Source organism: Jaculus jaculus, chromosome X (genome assembly GCF_020740685.1).
Source record: "Jaculus jaculus isolate mJacJac1 chromosome X, mJacJac1.mat.Y.cur, whole genome shotgun sequence".
Lineage (NCBI taxonomy): Eukaryota > Metazoa > Chordata > Mammalia > Rodentia > Dipodidae > Jaculus > Jaculus jaculus.
The window spans coordinates 137,078,975-137,102,445 of NC_059125.1; the positions used below are offsets into that span (position 1 = coordinate 137,078,975).

The 23,471-nt window shown below is 37.1% G+C and overlaps 1 pseudogene; it reads right to left on the minus strand.

Moving 5' to 3' along the window:
• Nucleotides 1–13,539: 13,539 nt before the first annotated feature.
• Nucleotides 13,540–23,471, minus strand: part of LOC101614279 — a 79,602-nt pseudogene continuing 69,670 nt past the window's right edge.

The following is a 23,471-nucleotide window of genomic DNA, read 5'->3' on the forward strand; positions in this document are numbered from 1 at the left end:
AATTTCTTTTTCATTGGTGAAATAGATAGGGGCAAATGTGATTACCTGGTGAGATTCTGAGATTCCCTACTCCTGATTCTTCCAACACATTTCTACTTCCATGTGTTCAGTGAAACTGCTCAACATTTTATACAAGATAAACTGCTCAACATTTTATACAAGATTTCATGTGAAGATAACAAAAGGATTATTTTCTTTTAAATACTTTCAAAATATTGTCGTTCTCATCATAGCCCACCATGGGGATACTGAAACAGAGAGAAGTACAATGCATTGCTTCCTAAACCTGCTTTCTGAAATGATTGCCTTGGTAGCAGTCACCTTCTCCTTGTTGCTAACAAAGCACCCCAACTAAAAGAGGCAGCTTATGGAAGGAAAGGGTCCATTTTGGCTTACAGTTTGCAGGGGAAATTATATCATGTAGAGGAAAGTGTGACAGAGCAGACAAAGAGCATAACATGCCATCACATCTGTTGGGAGGACATACCAAGAGTTAGCTAATGAACACCCAATAGGGCTGGAATAACAAACCTCAGGGTTCATTCCCCCCCCCCCCCCGTGGCACACCTCCTCTAGCAACACTCTACCTCCCAAAGGCTCCACTAACTGGTGACTGGGTATGAGGTGTAATCACAAACAACTCTGGCTATAAGACCCTCTTCACATTCAAACCAGCACACTGGTGAATTCCTTGCTTTGTAACCATGTATTGAAAAGATCACTCAGATAACTTCTGTTCTTTTAGGCTTGTTAGCCCCCTCTGGTTTTCACACAAAGGAAAATTGTAATCTGTATACCATATAGATATTTAATTAGTTGCATATTTCCTATAAGCAGACCAAGATTCAAGTTTGCTGCACAATTTCATAAGTGAAAAAGGCACAGCAATCTTTTAGGGAAAAAAATATTGGTTAGCATTGGTACACTAATAAGTCAGGACACTCGCTAGATTCAGTGTGGTGGGTGAAGAGAATCCTCACTGAAAGCAGAATTGTCTCTTATTTATATTCATACAAACATACATGTTTAATATATGACACAATATGGTCTTCAGAGGGACTTGTAGCTCAGTTAACATGATCTATTTTAACCAGGAAGAGAGTAAGATAGCCAAACTGAGTAAGTGGTCTAGGCGCCAATATTTGCAGTCACTAACATATAGTTAACATTGTCTCTCTAAAGTTTATCCTGCAACACTTAGAGAATGTTGTTAGACATGCAAGAAATGGTCAATTGAATTACTGAAGAGGAAATATCAGCTTACTTTTTAGCATGTATTTCCACAGTTTGTCTAAATAATCAAATCATATCATATAAATATGAGAAACATATTTATGTATTATGATCACTTACTATATATGTGAGCTTACACAGTTCCTTCCTAACCCAGTGCATTATTTCTTCACCCATATAAAATAAAAAGACTCAGACTAAATGATCCCAGAATTACTTTTCAGTTTCTAGAGACTATGATATATTATTATGTGCATTAAATGTATCACCTTAACTTAGTAAATCAGTTTTCTTAAATGTCTTCATTCAATAGCTATTTATTTAATGCTTACTAGGTGCAAAAATTTCACTTAAAGATAAAAGAGGAGCAAGAATAAAGCTTTTATTATGTTAGGAATAGATGATATTATTCTCTGGCACAAATTGTAATGTCTGGGTATTTTTTTAAGTCAATGAAGAGTAACCATGGTAACATATGTTAAATTGAATATTGGCCTATAGTAAAGTGTCAAAGTCTTTAAAAATTTCTCCTCTGGAGAAATGATAGCGAAGTAAGAATATAGCACTCATTTCTATTCCAAAATAAATACAATAAATGAAGTAATTTGAATAGACTATTCAAAAATTCTGTGACAGATCTTAGAAGATTAAGGAGGAATGTAACTTCCAAAAACAAAAATAAGATTACCATTTTATGTCCTATTTTATCCAGACACATTAAACTTAATAGCTTGAGTTTGTGAGAAATGTGATAATCAAGAATGTCTTCATATTTTATTATATATTAAGGAAAATCTTGTCAATTTTCCAAATAACTAAAAAATATATTTTATGTGTGTCCTTTGTATTATAAGGAATTATGGATGAAGAATACTCATGTGAAAAAATGAAAAATAACCAGTAGGTCCCAAAAAAGAATTTTAAAGGCTACAATAATTCAGATATTTCTTTTCTCTTTTCTTTCCATGCTTTTGTCCCCCCAGACCCTACACGTGGGATCTTTAGCCACGTGGGTACCTTTCCTTGGATCTGTACTTCACTTAATAAATATAATGATTTAATACTTAAAAATATAATTCAGGGGTTGGAGAGATGGCTTAGCAGTTAAGCGCTTGCCTATGAAGCCTAAGGACCCCAGTTCGAGGCTCGGTTCCCCAGGTCCCACGTTAGCCAGATGCACAAGGGGGCATACGCATCTGGAGTTCATTTGCAGAGGCTGGAAGCCCTGGCGCGCCCATTCTCCCTCTCTCCCTCTATCTGTCTTTCTCTCTGTGCCTGTCACTCTCAAATAAATAAATTTTTAAAAAAGTTTAAAAAAAAAGACATGTGCCACCATGCACAGCAAAACTTAATATATATATATATACATATATAAAATTCAGATATATGTCTTCCAAAAATCACTTAGTATGTGCATGCGTGAGTCATAATTGAGCTGATCACTTTATATTAGTTTATTATGCCACAATAACTTTTTAAAAATAATTTATTTGCAAACAGAGAGAGATAGAAGAGAGAATGGCCGAGCCAGGCCTTTTATCCACTGCAAACAGACTCCAAAAGCATGTGGTACTTTGTGCATCTGGCTTTATGTGGGTACAGGAGAATTGAACTCAGGTTGTTAGGCCCTTCAGGCAAGCACGTTAACTGCAGTGCCATCTATTTAGCTCTGGTTTTCTTTAAACTAGGAGTTACATACTGGCAATATTTATTGACATATTGTGTTGCTTCCCAGCTAAAGATGGGGTTCAATATTTATGATTACTTTGTTACCATGATATAATGATTGCTAATCAATAGTTCCTAATCCTTTCTACTCTTATTTTCAACAAAAATTTTTCAATGAAGACTCAAGATCAAAACCATTGTTGTTTCATTCTCTCAAGTTCTTCCTGTTCTTCTGTTCACTCATTCCCTTAGCTTCTATTTGCTTCTTTGAGTTTAGTGAAGGAAATGTCTGTCTGCGATTTTAAATCTAATTCATCTCTATCACTGCTTTGTCCCTTGATTCTCCTTTCATCCAAACTTATGTCATATTTTCTTTGTTCACTTTCTATACTTCCATCTCTAATACTGGTCTTCCTTCTAGATCCCACATCAAGACTTAGCAGCTTCTGGGTGGTTATTTATAAGAAATATTCCTTGGACCCCTTTTGTTTTTCAATGAAACTAATCATTCTCTATCCAAAATGATTCCCTCATTTTGTTTAATGGGACTATCCATTTAATTTGTGTAACTTTAAACTAAGTTTGATCCCTTCTTCCCACTATGTTTTAAACAATACTGATCCTGCATCAAGATAGAATATGAAAAAAAAAAAGATAAAATAAGATTGCTTTCTCTGCGTCTAATGAGATGATCATGTGATTTTTGTCCTTTAACCCATTTATGTAATGTTTTACATTTATAGATTTGCGTATGTTGAACCATCCCTGCATCTCTGGGATAAAGCCTACTTGGTCAGGGTGAATGATCTTTTTGATATATTCTTGTACTCTGTTTGCCAATATTTTGTTGAGAATTTTTGCATCTATGTTCATGAAGGAGATTGGTCTGTAATTTTCTTTTTTTGTTCTATCTTTGCCTGGTTTTGGTATCAGGGTGATGCTGGCCTCATAGAAGGAGTTTGGTAGAATTCCTTCTTTTTCTATTTCCTGGAAGAGCTTAAGAAGCAATGGTGTTAGCTCTTCCTTAAAAGTCTGGTAAAATTCATCAGTGAATCCATCTGGGCCTGGGCTTTTTTTAGTTGGGAGATTATTGATAACCGTTCGGATATCCATGTTTGTTATAGGTCTATTTAAGTGATTAATCTCCTTTTGATTTAATTTAGGTAGGCCATATAGATCAAAGAAATCATCCATTTCTTTCAGATTTTCATACTTTGTGGAGTATATGCTTTTATAGTATGTCCCTATGATTTTTTGAATTTCTCTGGAATCTGTTGTGATGTTACCTTGTTCATCTCTGATTTTATTAATTTGTGTCTCTTCTCTCTTTCTTTTGGTCAGATTTGCTAAGGGTTTATCAATCTTGTTTATCCTTTCAAAGAACCAACTCTTTGTTTCATTAATTCTTTGGATTGTTCTTTTTGTTTCTATTTCATTAATTTCTGCCCTAATCTTTATTATTTCTTCCCGTTTACTGATTTTTGGTTTGCCTTGTTCTTCTTTTTCCAAGGCTTTAAGGCAAAGCATTAGGTTGTTTACTTGCGACCTTTCTAATTTCTTAATATAGGCACTTAAGGCTATAAAATTACCTCTTAGAACTGCCTTCATTGTGTCCCAGAGATTTTGGTATGTTGTGTTCTCATTATCATTTGACTCTATAAATTTTTTGATTTCCTTTTTGATTTCTTCATTGACCCATTAATCATTTAGTATTGTATTGTTTAGTTTCCATGATTTTGTGTATGCTCTATAGCCTTTCTTGCTACTGATTTGTAGTTTAATTCCATTGTGGTCAGATAGAATGCAAGGAATTATTTCAATTTTCCTGAATTTGTTAAGATTTGCTTTGTGTCCTAATATATGGTCTATTTTAGAGAATGTTCCATGTGCTGCTGAAAAGAATGTATATTCTGCAGCCTTTGGATGAAATGTCCTGTATATATCTGTTAAGTACATTCCTTCTATGACCTCATTTAGTCCAGCTGCCTCTCTGTTTATTTTTTTCCTGGGATGACCTGTCAATTGATGAGAGTGGCGTGTTAAAGACACCCACCACCACTGTGCTTGGTGTTATCTGTGACCTTAGTTCTAATAGTGTTTGTTTGACAAATTTGGGAGCCCCCATGTTAGGTGCATATATGTTTAGGAATGTAATGTCCTCCTGTTGGAGTGTGCCCTTAATCAATATAAAGTGACCTTCCTTATCTTTCTTGACTAACGTTGGACTAATGTCTACCCTGTCCAATATTAGGATAGCAACCCCTGCTTGTTTTCTAGGCCCATTTGCTTGAAACACCGTCTTCCAACCTTTCACCCTAAGGTAATGTCTATCCTTTGTAGAAAGGTGACTTTCTTGGAGACAACAAATTGTAGGATCTTGCTTTTTAACCCAGTCTGCGAATCTATGTCTTTTTGTTGGGGCATTGAGGCTGTTGATATTAAGAGATATTATTGAAAGGTGTGTATTTATGTTTGCCATTTTGTGTGTGTGTGTGTGGTTCTGGTTCTACCTGTGCTCTCTTCTGTTAACTAGTATTTGAGTATTGCATGTTTTTTCTAGGTTCCTTATATGTGTGCTTTTCCTTTTGTTCAGCATGGAGGATTCTATCAAGTATTTTCTGTAGAGCTGGTTTTGTCTTCAAATACTCCTTTCACCTGCTTTTGTCATGGAATGTCCTTATTTCTCCGTCTATTTGAATGGATAGCTTTGCAGGACAAAGTACCCTTGGCTGACAGTTGTTATCTTTCAGAACTTGGAATATATCACCCCAAACCCTTCTGGCTTTAAAAGTTTGTGTTGAATAATCTGCTGTAATCCTGTTGGGCATGCCATTGTAGGTAACGTGGTTTTTCTCTCTAACTGCTTTCAATATTTTTTCTTTGGTGTGTGTGTTTGGAAGTTTGATTATAATATGGCGAGGAGAGGTTCTTTCCAGGTTTTGTGTGGCTGGGGTTCTAAAGGCTTCCTGTATCTGTATTGGCACCTCTTTCCCAAATTGGGGGAAATTTTCTTCTATGATTTTGTTGAAGACACCTACTATGCCTTTTGAGTGAAATTCTTCTCCTTCTACTATGCCCTGAATTCTAATATTTGATCTTTTCATAGTGTCCCAAATATCTTGAAATTCCCACTCATAATTTTCTATAAGTTTGTCTTTCTCTTTGTTGGCCTGTATTAGATCTGCCACCTGGTCTTCTAGCTTAGATATTCTGTCCTCTCCTTCATCCATTATACTGGTGAGATTTTCTACAGAGTTTTTTAGTTCATTAACTGTGTTCTTCATTGCTAGTAATTCTGACTGGTTTTTCTTTATTATTTCTATTTCCTTATTTATGTCTTGTATTGCCTTCTTTATTTCATGAAATTGGTGTCCTGCATCTTCTTTGATTCCTTTGATTTCCTCTTTAAGTTCTTCTTTGACTCCTTTGATTTTTTTTCTCTGACTTCCTTGAACATATTTACAATCATTCTTTTGAAATCTTTTTCAGGCATTTCCTCTAACTCCTTCTCACTGGAGGTCAATTCTGATGCATTAATACTTTTAGGTGGATTTATATCGTCTTGCTTTTTAGTGTTTCTTGTGTTATAATGTATATATTTTTGCTTCTTGGATTAAGTTAATGCTTGGATTTTCTAGCTAGCTGGGTATTCTTAGCTGTATCAACTGATTTGATGTTATATATTTTCAGGGTAGGAGCCTAAGGTGTTAGATGTGGCTCTTAAGACTCTAAGAGTATCTACAAAGGTGCTCCTAGGGGTTGAGTTTCCCTGCTATGGGAGTATTCAAGTAGGCTGAGTGGAATAAAACACTGGTAGGTTCTAAAAGTTAACTAAACACTGTACCCATTCAGTCAAAAACAGCCCCAAGTATGTATGCCAGAGTAGTTATTATAACAACCAGATCCTCTATCAACACAGAGGTTAAGATTTCTGGTCTGTTGAGGGATCTCAGTCAGCTTGTGACCAAGTGAGACCCTTCCCTGGTGAAAACCCAGTTACCTTGGATGAGTTTGGTCTCTGTCAAGTTGCTGCCTGGGTTGTCAGGCTGCTGTTCTGATTTCTGGAGCAGGGCACTGGCTTTTCCTGCAGGGCAAACCAAGCCTGGCAACTGTGGCCCTGCAGATCAGCACCCCCGCTGCTGGAACTGCTGCTGATTCTGGGTCTGCTGTTGTTGCCGCTCCTGGGTCTGCCGCTGCTGCCGCTCCTGGGTCTGCCGCTGCTGCCGCTCCTGGGTCTGCCACTGCTGGGTCCGCTGGTACCGGTTCAAGAGCTGCTGATGTTGCTGCCGAACTCTGCTCCTGCTTGGGTCCCGCTGTCGGCTCAAGTCAGCGTGCCAGGTCCCAGGACGCTGCTCTGTTCGCTGGAGCTGGGCCCAGGCGGTGGGGGAGGGGAGGGAGCCGCAGCTGCTCTGGTTGTCTCGCTGCTCCATGTGTGCTTCTACCTCGTGGTCTGCTCCTCCGTTGCTCACGGCCGCTCTCCCTTCATGTTTCCTGAGTTGTGGAGAGTGCAGTGTGAGGGGAAGCTCCCTCACCTGGCTTATCCTGCAGCTGGAGCCGAGCCCCGTGGCTTTCTGGTGCGCCCTGCTGCTGCCGTGGTTGGCGGAGCTGCCGGGGCCGCTTTTGCCGGCCTGTGCGGGCTCTGGATGCTCTGGATCTCTCCTACTTCTCCGCTGCCACTTCAGTTTCCTATACACCTCACTTTTTAGTAAAAGTGTGTATTTTGCTGAGGTTTTTTGGTCTTTTTTTCCCCCCAGGCTGCTTTGGCATGGTACCTATGCCTCCATCTTAACCGGAAGTCCCCTCCTGTTTTCTTATAGTCTTCTTCTCATATCTGTCAAAATAAAATGACAGCTTAACTTTCATATCTTCCATGAAGATTAATAATTGATTTTATGGTTACATACATTCAATGATTTCATCAATGTATTTTCATACATATATCATTATGACTTGTTCTTATTCTTCTTCTCACTGCCCTGTCCCATTCTCCTGCAACCTTTTGCTTGTCTCCTTCCTCCCTTCAGGTAGTTCTGTGTTCTTTCATGTCACATGTCTTAAATTACTCTTTCTTCTTTTTATACCATTAGTGTGTGAATCTCCTCTTCTGTCAGCTGTGGTCCCTTCATGCTCTAATTCTGAATTCTGAAAATGAATGTTTGATGTATAGATAGGCTATAATTTAGATAGTTTGAGTCTGTAGTTCTCTTAGCTATAAGTTTTTATTTAGATAAGATTCAACTGTGTAACCCAGGCTGGTCTTGAACTCATCAGTCTTCTGGGTCAGTCTTCTGAATGCTCTGATCATGGGTGTGTACCAGAACTCCTGGCTTGAGTTAGACATTCTTATTCATATTCTTTCCTTTTGGCTGTCATATTTAATTTCCTAGATGATGTCCTCTAATTCAAAACACTAGATAATATATATTCAAATCTAGTAGCTAAGTATAGTATATCACAGAAAAATATTGATATGTGTACTTAACAGAAAATAGCCATTGGAGCAGGGCATGGTGGTGCACACCTTTAATCCCAGCATTCAGGAGGCAGAGGTAGGAGGATTACAGAGAGTTCAAGAGCAACTTGACATTTTATAGTGAATTCTAGGTCAGTTTGGGCTACAGAGAGGCCCTACCTTGGAAAACCAAGGGAGAAAATGGTCATTGAACCCAACCAGTATTGCCAAATATACTGATTCAATGGAAGAGATGGATTTTGGTTTAGCTAAACTGGTTCCACTGAGAGAATGTTTCCATGTTTGCCCTTCATGAGGCAAATGAACTGAAATCTGATTGTCTTGCTTAAAGTTATGATGATATATCAATAGGAGTTACCAATGACTTTTCACTCATGAAAAGGAACTGCAACTTGGAACCTCTCTGTGATAGATGTTATGTCACTGAGTTTACAGATTTCTTGGAAACAGCTGATATATCAGGGTGATTGTCACTACATATGACATACATCTGATATTTCCCAAATCCTAAATATGTTCTTTTTGGGTCAGAATATACTGACACAAGTATGTGATTTTATTATCCTATATCTTTCACTTCCCATTTTATTATCTGTATCAATCTTGTTAAAGGTCATGATCCATTTTTCAACTGATTCAGATGTTATATTTCTCTAATTCAGAATACAGGACAGAGATAGCTATCTTGCATAAAGAAACCTTATTAAACACCATCAGGACATGATATGTGTAAAATTGGAAGAGTCAGGAGAAAAAGTTTCTTTGGGTTTCTAGGTTTAACCAAGGTATATAAGTGGATGGCAAATTCCTGAAAAAATTTTTCCATACCCAGTCAAATTTGAAAGCCCTGAAAAGAGACTAAGAAAATTTTGGTGAGCTCCATCTGATCAACATTTTATTATCAATTTTGCTCTGGCACTGTACTGCAAGTCTATATTTGTAGATTTTAAACATTGCTCTAAGCCTTATTTTGGAATTTTTGATTGGATTTTCATGTCCAGTTGGACTTAGTAGTGACATTGACTTGGGATACTGTCATTCAACATGAAGATCATATTCTTAAAATGACAGCCTAGGAAACTTCAGCTTGGACAAGAACAGAGGTCAAAAACTCAGCTTGATCAAATTATGAGCACCTTGACAATTTAAAACCAAATTTCAAAAGCTAGATATCAGTACAATACATTTTAAGTGTATTTTATTTTACTTTTTTAATTTTTTTTTGTTTGGTTCATTTTTATTTATTTGAGAGAGAGAGAGTGAGAGATAGAGAATGGGTGTGCCAGGGCTTCCAGCTGCTGCAAATGAACTCCAGACGCATGCGCCCCCTTGTGCATCTGGCTAACGTGGGTCCTGGGGAATCGAGCTTCAAACCAGGGTCCTTAGGCTTCACAGGCAAGTGCTTACTTAACTGCTAAGCCATCTCTCCAGCCCAGTGTATTTTATTTTTGCATGTGAATGTATATGTGGTATGCACATTTGTGTGGGGCCACACATGAACATGGGTATATGGAGGTCAGAGGTTGAAGGTAGATGGCTGATCAACCATTCTTCACCTTACTTTTTTGAGAAAGGATCTCTATGAAACTGGAGATCATGAATTGTACTAGATTAGCTAGTTAGCCTCATGAAATCCTCCTGTGTCCTTCTTCCCCCATTGGGATTACAGACCATATCACCATAATAGCATATTTTGTATGTCTTTTTGAGGTGTATACACATGCATGTGTGAAGATGCACATACCCTGTGTCCATCCATGCATGTGAGGCCCAAAGCAGGATGCCAGGTGTCCTTCTCCATCACTCATCTCCCTGATTTCTTGACACAGGGTCTCAGTGAATCAGAAGCTAACCCTGTGAGTGAACCCCAGTGATTTTCTGGCCTCTTCTACCTACAAATTTGTGGTTACAGAAATGTGTGGCTGTACACAGCTGTTTATATACACTGCTAGGGAATCAAATTCCATGAATCAAGCTCTCAGGCTTGCATGAGTATCACACTTACCTGATGAGCCTTCTCTTCATTTCCACACCCAGAATATTTTAAATGTATTGTTTTAAGATATGGACATATTTAGTATGTAAACAACACATGTTGGTACCATAATTTCCCTCCTCCTTGCTCCCTTTCTGAAGAGGCCTTCCTCATTGGGGATGCAGGTCATGGGGATTGTGGGTCATGCAATATGGGGGCAGCATTCAGTTATGAGGGAGAGAAAATCTCTCTGTGTAAAATGTCCCAACTTGTGCCTCAAGAATCTTTCCTCATCCTCTACTCCAAAATTCTCTGAGCCATGTTGCATACCCAGAATTTCTAAATGGGAACTGAGGATCCAAAATCAGATCCTAATGCTTGCTAAGCAAGCATATTAATTACCGAGCCATCTCTCCAGCCCAAAACAGTTTTGTTAATTATATCTATGGTGTTGCTAAAGTAGACAAAAACTGTAGGAAGAGAAGTTTAACAATGTGCGGTGATGACTATGGAGAACCTATTTAATTTCTGTGAGTTTTTACTTCTCATGCACAATTTTCTTGTTAGACGTGTTGAAAGAACTAACAATAACAGAAATCCAAACACGTTTCAAATAAAGGAAAATTTTCATTGAAACTATGAACATAAATAAGAATTGTTTTATAAAGAATGAAAGCTTTGACAATTTACAAAGTTACTAATTTTCTGAAACAAATCCTATTTTCCTGCAGCTCTTGGAACCTCTTTGAGTTAATTGTTCATGGTAAGTGAGCTGATGTCATTTTTTACTTATAATTTTTCCCATTAAACCACCACTCTGTCTTCTTTCGTACAGAAATAGCTGCCTTTATATTTCATGTCTTCTTTCCAATATCCAGATTAAATAACACAGTGACATGAATAATAGCCAATCTCTCATAGCATGCTCTGTACCTCATAGTGTGATTCATTGGTGCAGTTTGAGTTGTGCAATGCTCCTTGATTTGAAGTTCTGGAGGTCTATGTTTTCCCTCTATATTAACTTTGGACAAGTTCTGTCAGTATCATATTACACAGTGGCTTTCAGCTGAGAAATGATCTTATTTTGAAGAACAAGGACTCCATCATTTAATAGGGAACCAGGGTTTGCACACTAATTTAATTCTTTCCTTAGTTTTGATGCCCTTATTTATATCAGAGATAACTGTCACACAACAATTTACATAATGATTTATTTCACAAGCTATTCTATTTCTTTTTTTATCCTTTCCTTTTTGTAGAAAAGTACAACCAAATGCATTTAATTAAATGAACAGTCTATAACCAATAGCTACTATAAGGACAACCTCATCCATGCTTATTTATAATTTTAAAGATATCCCCAATACTTTCTAAAATTAAATTATTCACATCTGGGAGATCTCTTTGTTTTGAGACATCAGCTTTATTCATATACTTATATACATGTAAAAGTCAGCAATCTGTAGAAGAGTTAATTCTGTATTTTAAACTGTGCTAATGGCCAATTTTCACATAGCAGAACAATATGACCAAATACTGACCCAAAACAGCACTTTAAGACTGATGTTATGTGAACCTGCTGATGCAATTCAAAATGCTGTTAGTTAAAAGCTATAAGTGGTAAATAGTGTAACCCAGCGCTATTTAAAGATGGCACCCACAGCACAATTTTAGGAGTTATTTTCAACTGTATCAGATGATGAATTTATGCTCTGAGATGATGGAGTGAGCTAGTTTATGGGCTAAGGTTAACATTTTAACTGACTGATAGATATTTCTCAAGTTTTGCCAAGTGCCTAAGGTTGTCAGAGTGACTAAATTCTTTGATTTAGTTAGAAGCCCAAAACAAAGTTCTAAGACAGATATCAAAATTATAAAGTAAAAGAAAACTAAATGAGAGTGTCTGTACTGGAGTCCGAGATAAGATATAATTAAAATCTCTTAGGGTATCTGAAAGACAGGTTCATAGAGCCACAAAGGAAGAAGCAATGGAAATGCTGGTGAAAAGGGCCTCAAATTTGGATTGGGGAAAATAGGAAAGACTTTTGGTCATACTGATGCTTCATTTAATAGTCATTTCTCTCTGGAGGTAATAACAGATAACTGTATTTTATTTTTCTTTGTCTTTTTTTTTTAAACATGGGCAAATTAGTTAATTGGTAAAAATAAGTAACTTCCTTATATCCACTCTTCTCTAGATACTATAAGAGAGAGATAGAAAGATGGGAAATATTTTTTGGTTTCATAATCTAGTTGTTTATAGTCTATTTTGGAGCATGATGTTCAATGTGTATATAAAACCTATATTTAAAGTGCCAAATGAGAAGCATAGCATGTAAATGTTACAAGAGTTCATTATTTATTTATTTATTTTTTTTGCAGTTCTGAAGTTTTTACTCAAAAAGACCTAGACGAAAATGAACATTTACTTCTGGTTACTTGGAATCCAGTTTCAGGAGTAGCCACGTCATCTCAGTTCCAGAAAGGCAAGAGGACCACAACACTGTTCTGAGGATGTTATGGATATCCAGTGTCTCTAGATCATATTTCCATGACACTGTGCCAATGCTGATATAATGTCACTCTTCCATTGAAAGGCAACCCGGCCTCAACACAGCACTGTCAGGTCAAGCGTTAAAAGAAAAAGAGAGTCCTAACTTCAAGCCAGAGCTCACAAACACTGCATTCTCTCTCTTGCTGATGCCCCTCTGGGTTTCCAGCAGGGAATGGCAGTCTGGTTAACATCCCACTAAGAAATAAATAACTCAAGTCATTTAGAGTTAATTATAAAACAACAGTGGAAAAAGGTCACTGCTCAATGTGTGCAAAGAGTGAATGAATACACATGAACAAACACAGAAAACAATACAATTCATAGAATAAATCCTGCATTTCCCACATTCGTATGGAAATAATTTTTAAACAAAAAATATTAATTAGTTTTTGTTCTTGAGTGGGTTGAACAGTTCAGGACTCTGAGCAGGAACAGCCTTACAAACAATGTTGTCAACAGCCTCTCCACACTTCAAGTCAGGACTGTGGTGCAGAAAGAGGCCTTCATGCATTTTTGACAGCTCAGTACCTATGAGAGAACAGAAACAATGCGGGGACTCTAACCCACAATACATGAGATATATGGAAACAGCCATGAAAGAACCAACAGCAGCTTGAAAGACCAGGTGGGGCACTGTCACAGTAACTGCTGATGAAGGATTTCCCACACCATCTTCTTCCGGAAGAGAGGCATCTGGTGCTGAGTAAAAGTGATAGGTTTATCCCTAGAAATATAATCTGCATATTTACAAGTAAACATTCCACAATCACTCCCATACAACTGTTGAGGTATCTCATGGGGCTTCATGCATTAGTGGGTCCACTTTAAGAGATTCAGGTCAATATTCCTTTTGGTCTTACTTTCATCTTGTAAATACTGAAAAAGTTCACAGATCCTGTGGCCTTTTTGTCCCATATAATCCAGATATTTAAGACATTTTTTCTTAGGTCCATCACCACCAGGCTCCAGTGTACCTTCCAATAAATATGCACCAGAATAAGTTCTTGTTCAAAGAGATTTAACCCTTTGTTCCATCTTTTCACTGTTTGGTAACCTCCAGAATTTAATTTAGGATAGAAGAAAGTATTGAATGCATGAAGTGCTGGATAGCCTTGCTTCTTATTTCTTTCCACTAGAAGATTCATATAAAAATTAATGACCTCATCATTGAGCCAGGGACAGTTTTTAAGGTCTGGATATTTCCTTGAGTAATTCCCAGTTGGAAAACACTACTTAGGATTTCATCTGGGGGCCATGGCCCAGGGCATTATTGATCTTCTTTTCTATGTCCTCTGTAAATTCAAGATCATCGGTTCTGTCTTTCTCTTTGCCTGAGAAATGCTTTTCCTTTGCCTCAATAGTTGATGCTTTCCTTCTGAGGAAGCCATTGCTTCCATTGCCCAGGCCAAGCCGAGCTGACACTTCTTCTGACAGGTCAGGTTCCTGCTGGTGACCCCATCTACCTTCATTTTCAAGTCTGAATCCAGCCATCTTCTCTGTATCAGAAACTCTCTCCTTTGAACACCTCTTTTCACTTCTCATTGAACAGAGATGCCCCCTTGTTTCAACAACTCTATATTGTTTTGGAAGAAAATGATTTTTTCAGACTCCCTGATTCTTTTCTTCCATCCAGCCTTTGGTCTTTAGTGTGCCCATTTGACTTCTTCGAATTCTACCTTCATTTACTATAGGACCTCCAAGAACCTTTACTTTTCTTCCTAGTTCATTTTTGGGATCTGTGGTTCTCTATGATTACTTTATTGCTAACCAACTCACCTTATGACCTGTAATCAAACGAAATGACAAGGTTAATTTTTCTTCACTACAACATCTATAGCACCTAGCTCAGAGTTGCATTCTATTCATATATTTAGTTCATGTATTTTTGAGTGTTTATTTTAGTTCATCATATACATGTATATAACATGCAATGAGACGCCTTTAAAATGTTATGGATTTCATAGGTAAATATAGTCTTAGACCTACCACCACCACACTCAAGCTACAAGACATTTCCATCATCCCCTCTACCCCCTCCAAACTTCTCTCTTGCCCCTTTACCATCTATCACATGCCTTTGACCAAGGACCAGGAAATAACAATGATTTTCTCACTGTACTTTTCTCTGCTCTTTCTAGTATTTCATATACATGGTAATAAAATATGTACCCTTATGTCTAGATTTCTTCATTCAACATAATAATTTTGAATTTCCTCATACTTTCACATGCCACAACAATATGTCTATAGGCCTCTCAACAAAATTTTCTGACTAATATTTGTCAAGTTCCAACCTTTAATCTTGCAAAGTTCCAATTTATTATCATATTTTATTATATTATTTAGTTATTTAACATGACAACTGAAGAAGTAATGTGATTATTTGTAATCTGCTAGTAGGTGTGAGCCTTCATAAAACACCTCAAAACTTCCTAACATTGTTAAATGAACTTGAATAAAGCATTGAAGTATCAGCATTTCAATAGTTTGAAATTCAGGAGAAAATTTTCATTCTTTTCTTTTTTTGCTGGACTTTTATCAGACCTATTAATGGAAGTTGGGGAAAAGTTACATTTGGAGACAAGTGCACAGAAATGAGAGACTATTATGATCTTTGTAAGCAATTTTAATCAACAGTGTGTACATTTTAAGTTTGATGAATTTTTCCAGTGGTGAGATTATCATAATACTGAGGAAATCTTACAGAATGCTGTTAAGAAAGAATAAAGAGACTTGGAGAGATAGCTTACTGTTTAAGGTATTTGCTTGTGAAGCCAAAGGACCAGGTTTAATTCCCCAGGACCCACATAAGACAGATGCACAAGGGGCACATGTGTCTAGAGAGCATTTGCAGTAGCTACAGGCCCTGGCATGTCCATTCTCTCTCTATCTGTCTCTCTTCTCTCTATCTCTCTCTGCTTGCAAATAAATAAATGATATTTTTAAAAAAGAATCAAGAGAAATTGGTAGCTGTTTAAGCATGAGATACTAGACAAGAATTAAAAATTATTTTAATGTTAAAAACTCGTCATCATTGCCTAAGTTTAGAACTTTTAGACTAGAATAAACAGCTCTGCTTCAACCACTGCTAGTGCTCAGCTTCCTGTACAGATGTTTCAAGGGTGCTTTTGCTCCTGCAGTAAGAGCACCTCTTCTCCTTATCATAGTCCAGTCCATTTTTAGATAGTTCAACCATATGGTTTTTTCCTAATTCAAGCAAGATTTTGCATTCCAGTGACTTTAATTCCTCAGTCTTACTTAAAATCTGTAGAGTCCATAGAATGGTTTGGGTCTTCTTTGCCATAAGGTAGTCAGCCTCTAAAGTCAGTTGTTATGTTAATCCAGTTTTTCTTCTCGAGAGCAAACATTTCTGAACCCTTCATCAGTTCCTCATTTCAATTCTCTTCCAGAACATTTAAAGTCCGTATATATGGTGGGTACATTCCTGTTTACTATGTTTCTTTTGAAAACAAAGTGTGTGAAAATACAAATTGGAACAAAGTACACAATGATGGGCTGGCTAGTATTTAGCAAAGGAAAACTGTTATCTAGCTTCCTTTGTTATTTAATATTGATTAATGCAAAGCAAGACCACAGTAGCTTTTTGAGAAGCTGCAATTTATCTTGTACTTATTTCTACATTTAACAAATGACCAACCAAAAATAAAAACTAATAAATGAACCATCTTTTTGTTTATTTGTTTGAGATAGAGATTCATAGTCTATGTAGCCCTGAATGGCCTGGGATTTCCTCTGTAGATAATTATGGCATCAAGTTTGCTCTGATCCTCTGGCCTCTGTTTGTTGATTGCTGGGATTAAAGGCATGTGCTACCACATACAGGATGTAGTTTTTATATACTACTTTTAACACCATACGTCAAAAATTTCTGAACTTCTAAGCCAAGAGCTTTTTGATATTTTCCATGTGACAATCTTATATATATAGAAGGCGTCAGCTTATTAAGCTCTTATTCATCTTAGAAAATAGTATCATAATTACTGAACTGTTGCATGCCCAAATGGACATGTGATACTCTCCAAAAATGTATTTTTCTTTATGTCTTAAGTCAATATACATGTTTGTTCTTTGTATTTTAAAATATTATTTTTCTATTTTAAATTTTGTTTATTTATTTATTTTTGAACCTAAACATGTTTTAATGAAAAGCTAATATAGACTCAAAACGCTAGGCAAGCCATTCAGTCCAGTAATACAGAATGCATATCCACAAGAGCTGCTTAATAAGCTGATGAGAGTGTTGTGGGCACATAATATCAATGCATGTGATACTTAAGTCAATGATTTAAGTCACAACATACCAAAGGCTGTTCATGAAGATATGTATGTCCTGAATTATCCTACATTCATTTTACCCTTATATATTTAAGGGAATTTCTTTCATGAAGACCTTACTGAAACATGAATAACAGTTCTCGAGGCCCAGCTGGCTTCATTGGTAAATACTTATTAACATTTTTGGAAGAAATGATATAAATTCTACCTAAAATCAGATTGAAAGCAGAAGGAGCATGTCAACTCTCCTTATAAGACTTCTGTTGATGTAATTACTATATTACATGGAAATAACAAAAGATAATAGAAAAAAATCTAAGTTGAATGAGTATATAAAGTTACATACCATTTTCATAAACATTAAGAGTCAGTATTGCTGAAATACCATTTCTCCCCCAAATTTTCAAGATTGTACATTATGGTAAAAATCTCAAGACTGTGGAAATGGCTTAGTGGTTATGGCATTTGCCTACAAAGCCTGAGGACCCAGGTTCGATTCCCCAGGACCAACATAAGCCAGATGCACAAGGGGGCGCATGTGCCTGGAGTTTGTATGCAGTGACTACAGGCCCTGGTGTGCCCATTCTCTCTTTCTATCTGACTCTTTCTCCCTCATAAATAAATAAATAAAATATTTTTAAAACATCTCCAGATGTGTGTTTTCTTTGTAGAAGTTGAAATATTTATTATTTTTATTTTATTTTAATGTTTAATGTTTTACTATTGTTTATTAAGAACATAATTTTCATGAATATATCATGTGTTGGTACCATCTTTCCCCTCTTCCCTGCTCCCATTCCTCTAGGGGCCATCCACTGTGGGGTTGCTAGTATTAGGTGGGGTTGTGAGTTATGCATTGTCAGAGCAGCACTCAGTTATAGGGGATAGGAAGTGCCTCTGGGCATGATGTCCCAACTTGTGGCTCTTACAATCATTCTGTCCCCTCTTCTGCAAACATCCATGTGACTTGGTGAGTGTGCTTTAAGTCTACTTTAGTTATGAGCTCTCAGGAGCTTCTGGATTTCTGCTTTGGTAGGTGTTGAGTATCCTCAGCATCTGTCTCCTTCACTCTGGCACTGATTTTCAGGCTCACCATGGAAGCAGCACTCTTACTCATCTCCCCAGTTTCCTCTGTGGTTTTACCAGGGCCTTGGCTGAAATGGGAGAAGTGGTTGATCTCCTCTGGTCTAGCTACCTTTCAATGCATGAACTCCTCAGAGCAGGGAATCTAGGAGTTGGGGATCCAGGAGCAGGTTAATCAGGAAATATAGAGCTAAAGGCCTGCTTCTGCAGCATGGAGGCAGGGTCCAGGCCACCCCAAGCCAGGACCAAGTAACTGGGAAGACTGCTTATTTCTTTATGAGAGAGAGAGAAAAAAAATGGGCCTCCAGACACTGCAAACGAACTTCAGACACATGTGCCACCTGTTGCATCTAGAATTTCACAGATAATGGGGAATCAAACCTAGGACCTTAGGGTTGTTGGGAAGTACCTTAACTGCTGAGCCATTCATCCAGCCCTATTACTTGCATTGTCAAAAAATTTTTATGGAATTTTTTCTTGTGTGTGTGTGGTGTATACACATGCATATTCCCATGCATTGTCCATGGGGGCCTGAGCAGAACAGTTGTTCCACTCTTCCACTCATTCTTATTTGAGCTGAACTCCCTTACTAATCCATGAGCCTGTGAGATTTCTTGTTTTTCTTTTTGCTGCTTTCTTGAGATATGGCCTCTACTTCCAAGTTACTGAAGTTAAGTACCATATGACCACTACAAGCTATTTATGTGGGTCCTGGGGGTTGTACTAGAAGTGATCTCTCAGGCCTCTTAGGCCTTTATGCTTATACAGGAAATGCTCTTAAACACTGAGTCATCTCTCCATACTGCCCTGGTATTAAAAAAAAAAAAAACCTATTTATTTATTTGTTTATGTATGAGAAGAGAGGGAGAGAGAAAATGAGCATACCAAAACCTCCAGCCATTACAAACTCCAGACACATGTGCTACCTGGTGCATTTAGCTTACTTGGGTACTAACTAGGGAATAGAACCTGGGTCCTTAGGCTTCACAGGCAAGTGACTTAACCACTAATCTATCTCTGAAGTCCTACTCTGTTTTTTTTTTTTTTTTTTAAGAATAGTTTCTTGAGTACAATGCAAGGGAGCAGTGGGTTAGGCAATGACAAGAGTATTGCCTGCACCCAAATTTTTTAGTATAGAGAAGGAACATTTTTCAGTGTCCCAAATGTTAAAGGAAAACTTGTAATTGGGTGATAATACAAACATTTAATATAGCAATATTCAAATGTAATAATATTCAAGATATCAGGTAGACTGTGCGCTAAGAAGTAACAAGCAGGACAGTTTAATTTTGCTGACAAGATGCAAAAAGATGGAGTTTCTATATTTCATATGCTTAAAACAAAATGAAATGTTGCCAGCATAAGGTTGTGAAACCATTACAAATAAATTGTAACTTTCCATTTATATTATTTTTAGTAGAAACTGATCTTTTCTCAGAGTATGTTACCAAGCAGTATCATAAAATAATCAGTTAACCAATTTAGTGGCTGAAGAGAAAGTATGTCACCTGAACTTTGGCTAAGAATTACTATAACATAAGACAGTATTTCTCTGTAATATCCATTCAGAACTGACTTTCTTCAAGAGAAATTGTATTCATTACATCCATCAAGTGTCATTATTTTCAATTCAGAGGTAAAGACTAGCTGGGGGAAATCCTTAATGCTCCTGAATATGAATCACAGTACCTTCACAGTCCCTAGTAAATTATTGTAATAAGCAGATTTTATTTGTATAGTATGAATGTCCTTAACCCAGTCATTTAAAAAAAATATTGAACAAGGTAGGGCCAAATTTCCTGCTCTGCATTGTGACACTAGCAAATTCCCTCTAGAATTCAACTGAGCCATACTCAGTGTGTTTTTGTTGTAGTGAGTCGGCAAAAGTTGAATCCTTCTAGCTCCACTGAGCAGCGAGCCTGTTCTCTAACTCATCCAAAACTTCAAAAGAAACACTGTTGCTTTCTCCATGCTTTCCTTTGAATTCTTTAGGATTCTGCAATGTTAAGGTGGTTCCTCAAAATAGTGTTGATTTTAACGTAATAAGAAAAGGTAATTCTAATGTAGATAAATATCTTAACATCAATACATTTTTTAATTAAAAGTCCAAATTACTTGTATGACAAATAAAGTGAAATAGCCCAATGCACACTATTCTTAGCTCAATCTGTCAGCACATATTTGCATAATATCACAATGTACTGATTTCAGCTGTTTGTTGTATCAGTACCAGACGGAGCAAGGCCAGAAAACAGAGTGGAAGTAGCTAAAGATGCTAGTACTGCTTTTCATTAATAAGCAGCTTAAAGAATGGCCTCCAAAAAAATAACACTTGTCAGAGGATAAAATGGTGCTGTCTAACAAGTATTGATTGATCTCCCTGAGCCAGGAAATTAGAAAGAGGAGAGTCATTGTACAACAATTCATCTTTGTCAATAAAATGAATCTATTTCTGCTAAAACCCATATCTTTCCTGGTGCCTAGGATGCAGTCTTTTAAGAACTGTATATTTCTGTAGCAATTTTCAGGTGTTATCTTGGGAAGTTATTCAATTGAAATAATTATGTGTGCTTACACTTGTCACCTTAAACCAATTATAATTACATTCACTTACAAAAGCAAAGTGCCACAGGGGCAAAATGTTCCCCAATGTACCAAGGAGTTTCACAGTATGGCAACATTGAAAATGCATTTGTGCCAATGAAAACTCAAAGTTACACTCAATTATGTTGTCTGGATAGCAATTTTTTAATTAGAATGGAAGTGCCACAAGAGCAGGGATGCTAATTTGCTCAACAAGATGTCCTCACCAATGAGTTGAGTTTCTGGAACATAGCATATACTTAATAAATATTCATGAGATCCATACATTAATAGGTAACTATTCAAAGCATAGCTAAAATTTCTACTATAAATAAGGTGTCAGGTACTGTTAAAATAGTCAATCAGGGGTGGAGAGATGATTTAGTGCCCTTTTTTTCCCTCTATCTGCCCCTTCTCTCAAATAGATAAATAAATAAAATATTTTAAAATAGTAATTCAACAAATACTGAATACCTAATATGTGTTAGACATTGACTAAGGGATGGTTTTCCAGAATTATTTGTCCTCTTAAAATATGTAGTCCATTGGCAAATGGCTAAAAATAAAAGATGGATTCTCTAGTTTTGAGAATTAGCTATTTTAAAATCTATTTAGGGCATAACTGCACAAAAAGTTAAACAGTGTGTGCCGGGCTCTGCCGGCGGGTAGGTGATGCTGAGGAGGGACCAGGCCAGCTGGTTCCTCTCAAGGGATTGAGGAGAAAGATGAGTGTCGGACGACTCAAAACCTCTCCTAGTCACGGGAGAAAAACCACACGGAGTCGGGAGTCTTGTGGAAGCAGGAACTCACAGGAACTCGCTTTGTTGTTACAAGCAGTTGCCTATATAATGTTGGGGACAAAGGAGGGGATTTTAGGATGGCGGGGAGAGGTAAGGGCCAATAGTAAACTGTGACTATTGAAATGATAATTCCAACTCCTGTGCAGAAGTGGCAGGCAAGAAGCTACTAGGCATCTTGCTGAGTCCTAGCTGGCCAGAGACAGGTCGCCAAACTTTAGCCAGGCTCTGGAAGTTCCACTAGGCCTCACGCCTGGGCCTCTCAAGGCCCAACAGTGTGATTCTATTTTATTTTAATGTATGTATATATGTATGAATGTATTGAGACACCATGTCACTGTGTAGCCTATGCTAACCTTGAACTCACTATGCAGTTCAGACTGACCTCAAACTCAGGATCCAACTGCTTTGGCAGTCCAAGTGCTGTAATTACTAGCATGTGTCACCCATCCTGCACAAATAATTAGATTTTAATGCATATGACACAAAATTTGCCATCTTTTTGTTTTGTATATCTCAAAAGTCCATACATACTCCACCCACTATTATCTCTATTTGTATTTCTTTTTTATTTTGTTTTATGAAAGTTTAGCAGCTGCATTTCCCTTAGACATTTAATCTTATCTTTTCCTTACTCCTTCAACTATTTTATTTTCACTTATCATTTTTCTTTCTTGTATACTTTAAGCCACAAACTAAACAAGAAACAAAATACAGCCTTTCTCTTTGTGCCACCAAAAACTGTTATACTTTAGTCTGTTGGCTGTATCCTCTAAGCTCTTTTAATTTAGATGTAGTTACATTTGCATAACAGTTTAGCTGTGAATTTGGCAGACAATTTCTGAAGAGTTATTTTGGTTCTACACAGAGTTTACCCAATGTTTAATAAGTATATCTCTTGTACAGTATTGCATTTTTTGTCTTTCCGAAAAAGTACTCTAAAGGTTCATACTTTGGAAATCACCTTCAAAATATTCTATTATTAGCAATAGGTGGCATTGCTTTTCCTAAATGTGAGATGTGGTAAAGTCAGTTGAATTTTTGAATTAAAATTAACAATACAGGAAAAACTTAATGGAAATGATATTTAATGTTTCTGTGGGAAGCTCAGCAGACTGCTTGTGTGTGTGTGTGTGTGTGAGAGAGAGAGAGAGAGAGAGAGAGAGAGAGAGAGAAGGAGAGGGAGAGGGAGAGGGAGAGGGAGAGGGAGAGGGAGAGGGAGAGGGAGAGGGAGAGGGAGAGGGAGAGGGAGAGGGAGAGGGAGAGGGAGAGGGAGAGGGAGAGGGAGACGAGAAAGAATCAGCATGCCAGGACCTCCAGCCAATGCAATCAAACTCCAGAAGTATGCTCCTCCTTGTGCACATGTACAACCTTGTGTACTTGCGTCACTGTGCATTTGGCTTACATGGAACCTGGAGAGTCAAACATGAGTCGTTATGTTTCACAGATAAGTGCCTTAACTGCTAAGCTATCTGTCCAGACTAATATTTAACATATTTATATACCAAATATTCTATGATCATAAAAGAAATGCATAGTATAGTTTTATGTTTAGAATAAGCAGAGAATTTCAGCAAGCGCAAAATCACCAATATTCCTATTGATGCAAGATTTTGGGGTTTAGGAGGTATCCCCCAAATTTATGAAGTCCAGTCATGGGCACTGTCCTACTTATAACAAAAAAAATATTTAACTTACATGTACATAGATAGTGTGCATTCTTTTTTATTGCTACTTTACTCAGCATAATGCCTATGATTCATATAAATGTATCAGTAATTCATTCTGTTTCATTGCTGGGTATGAATA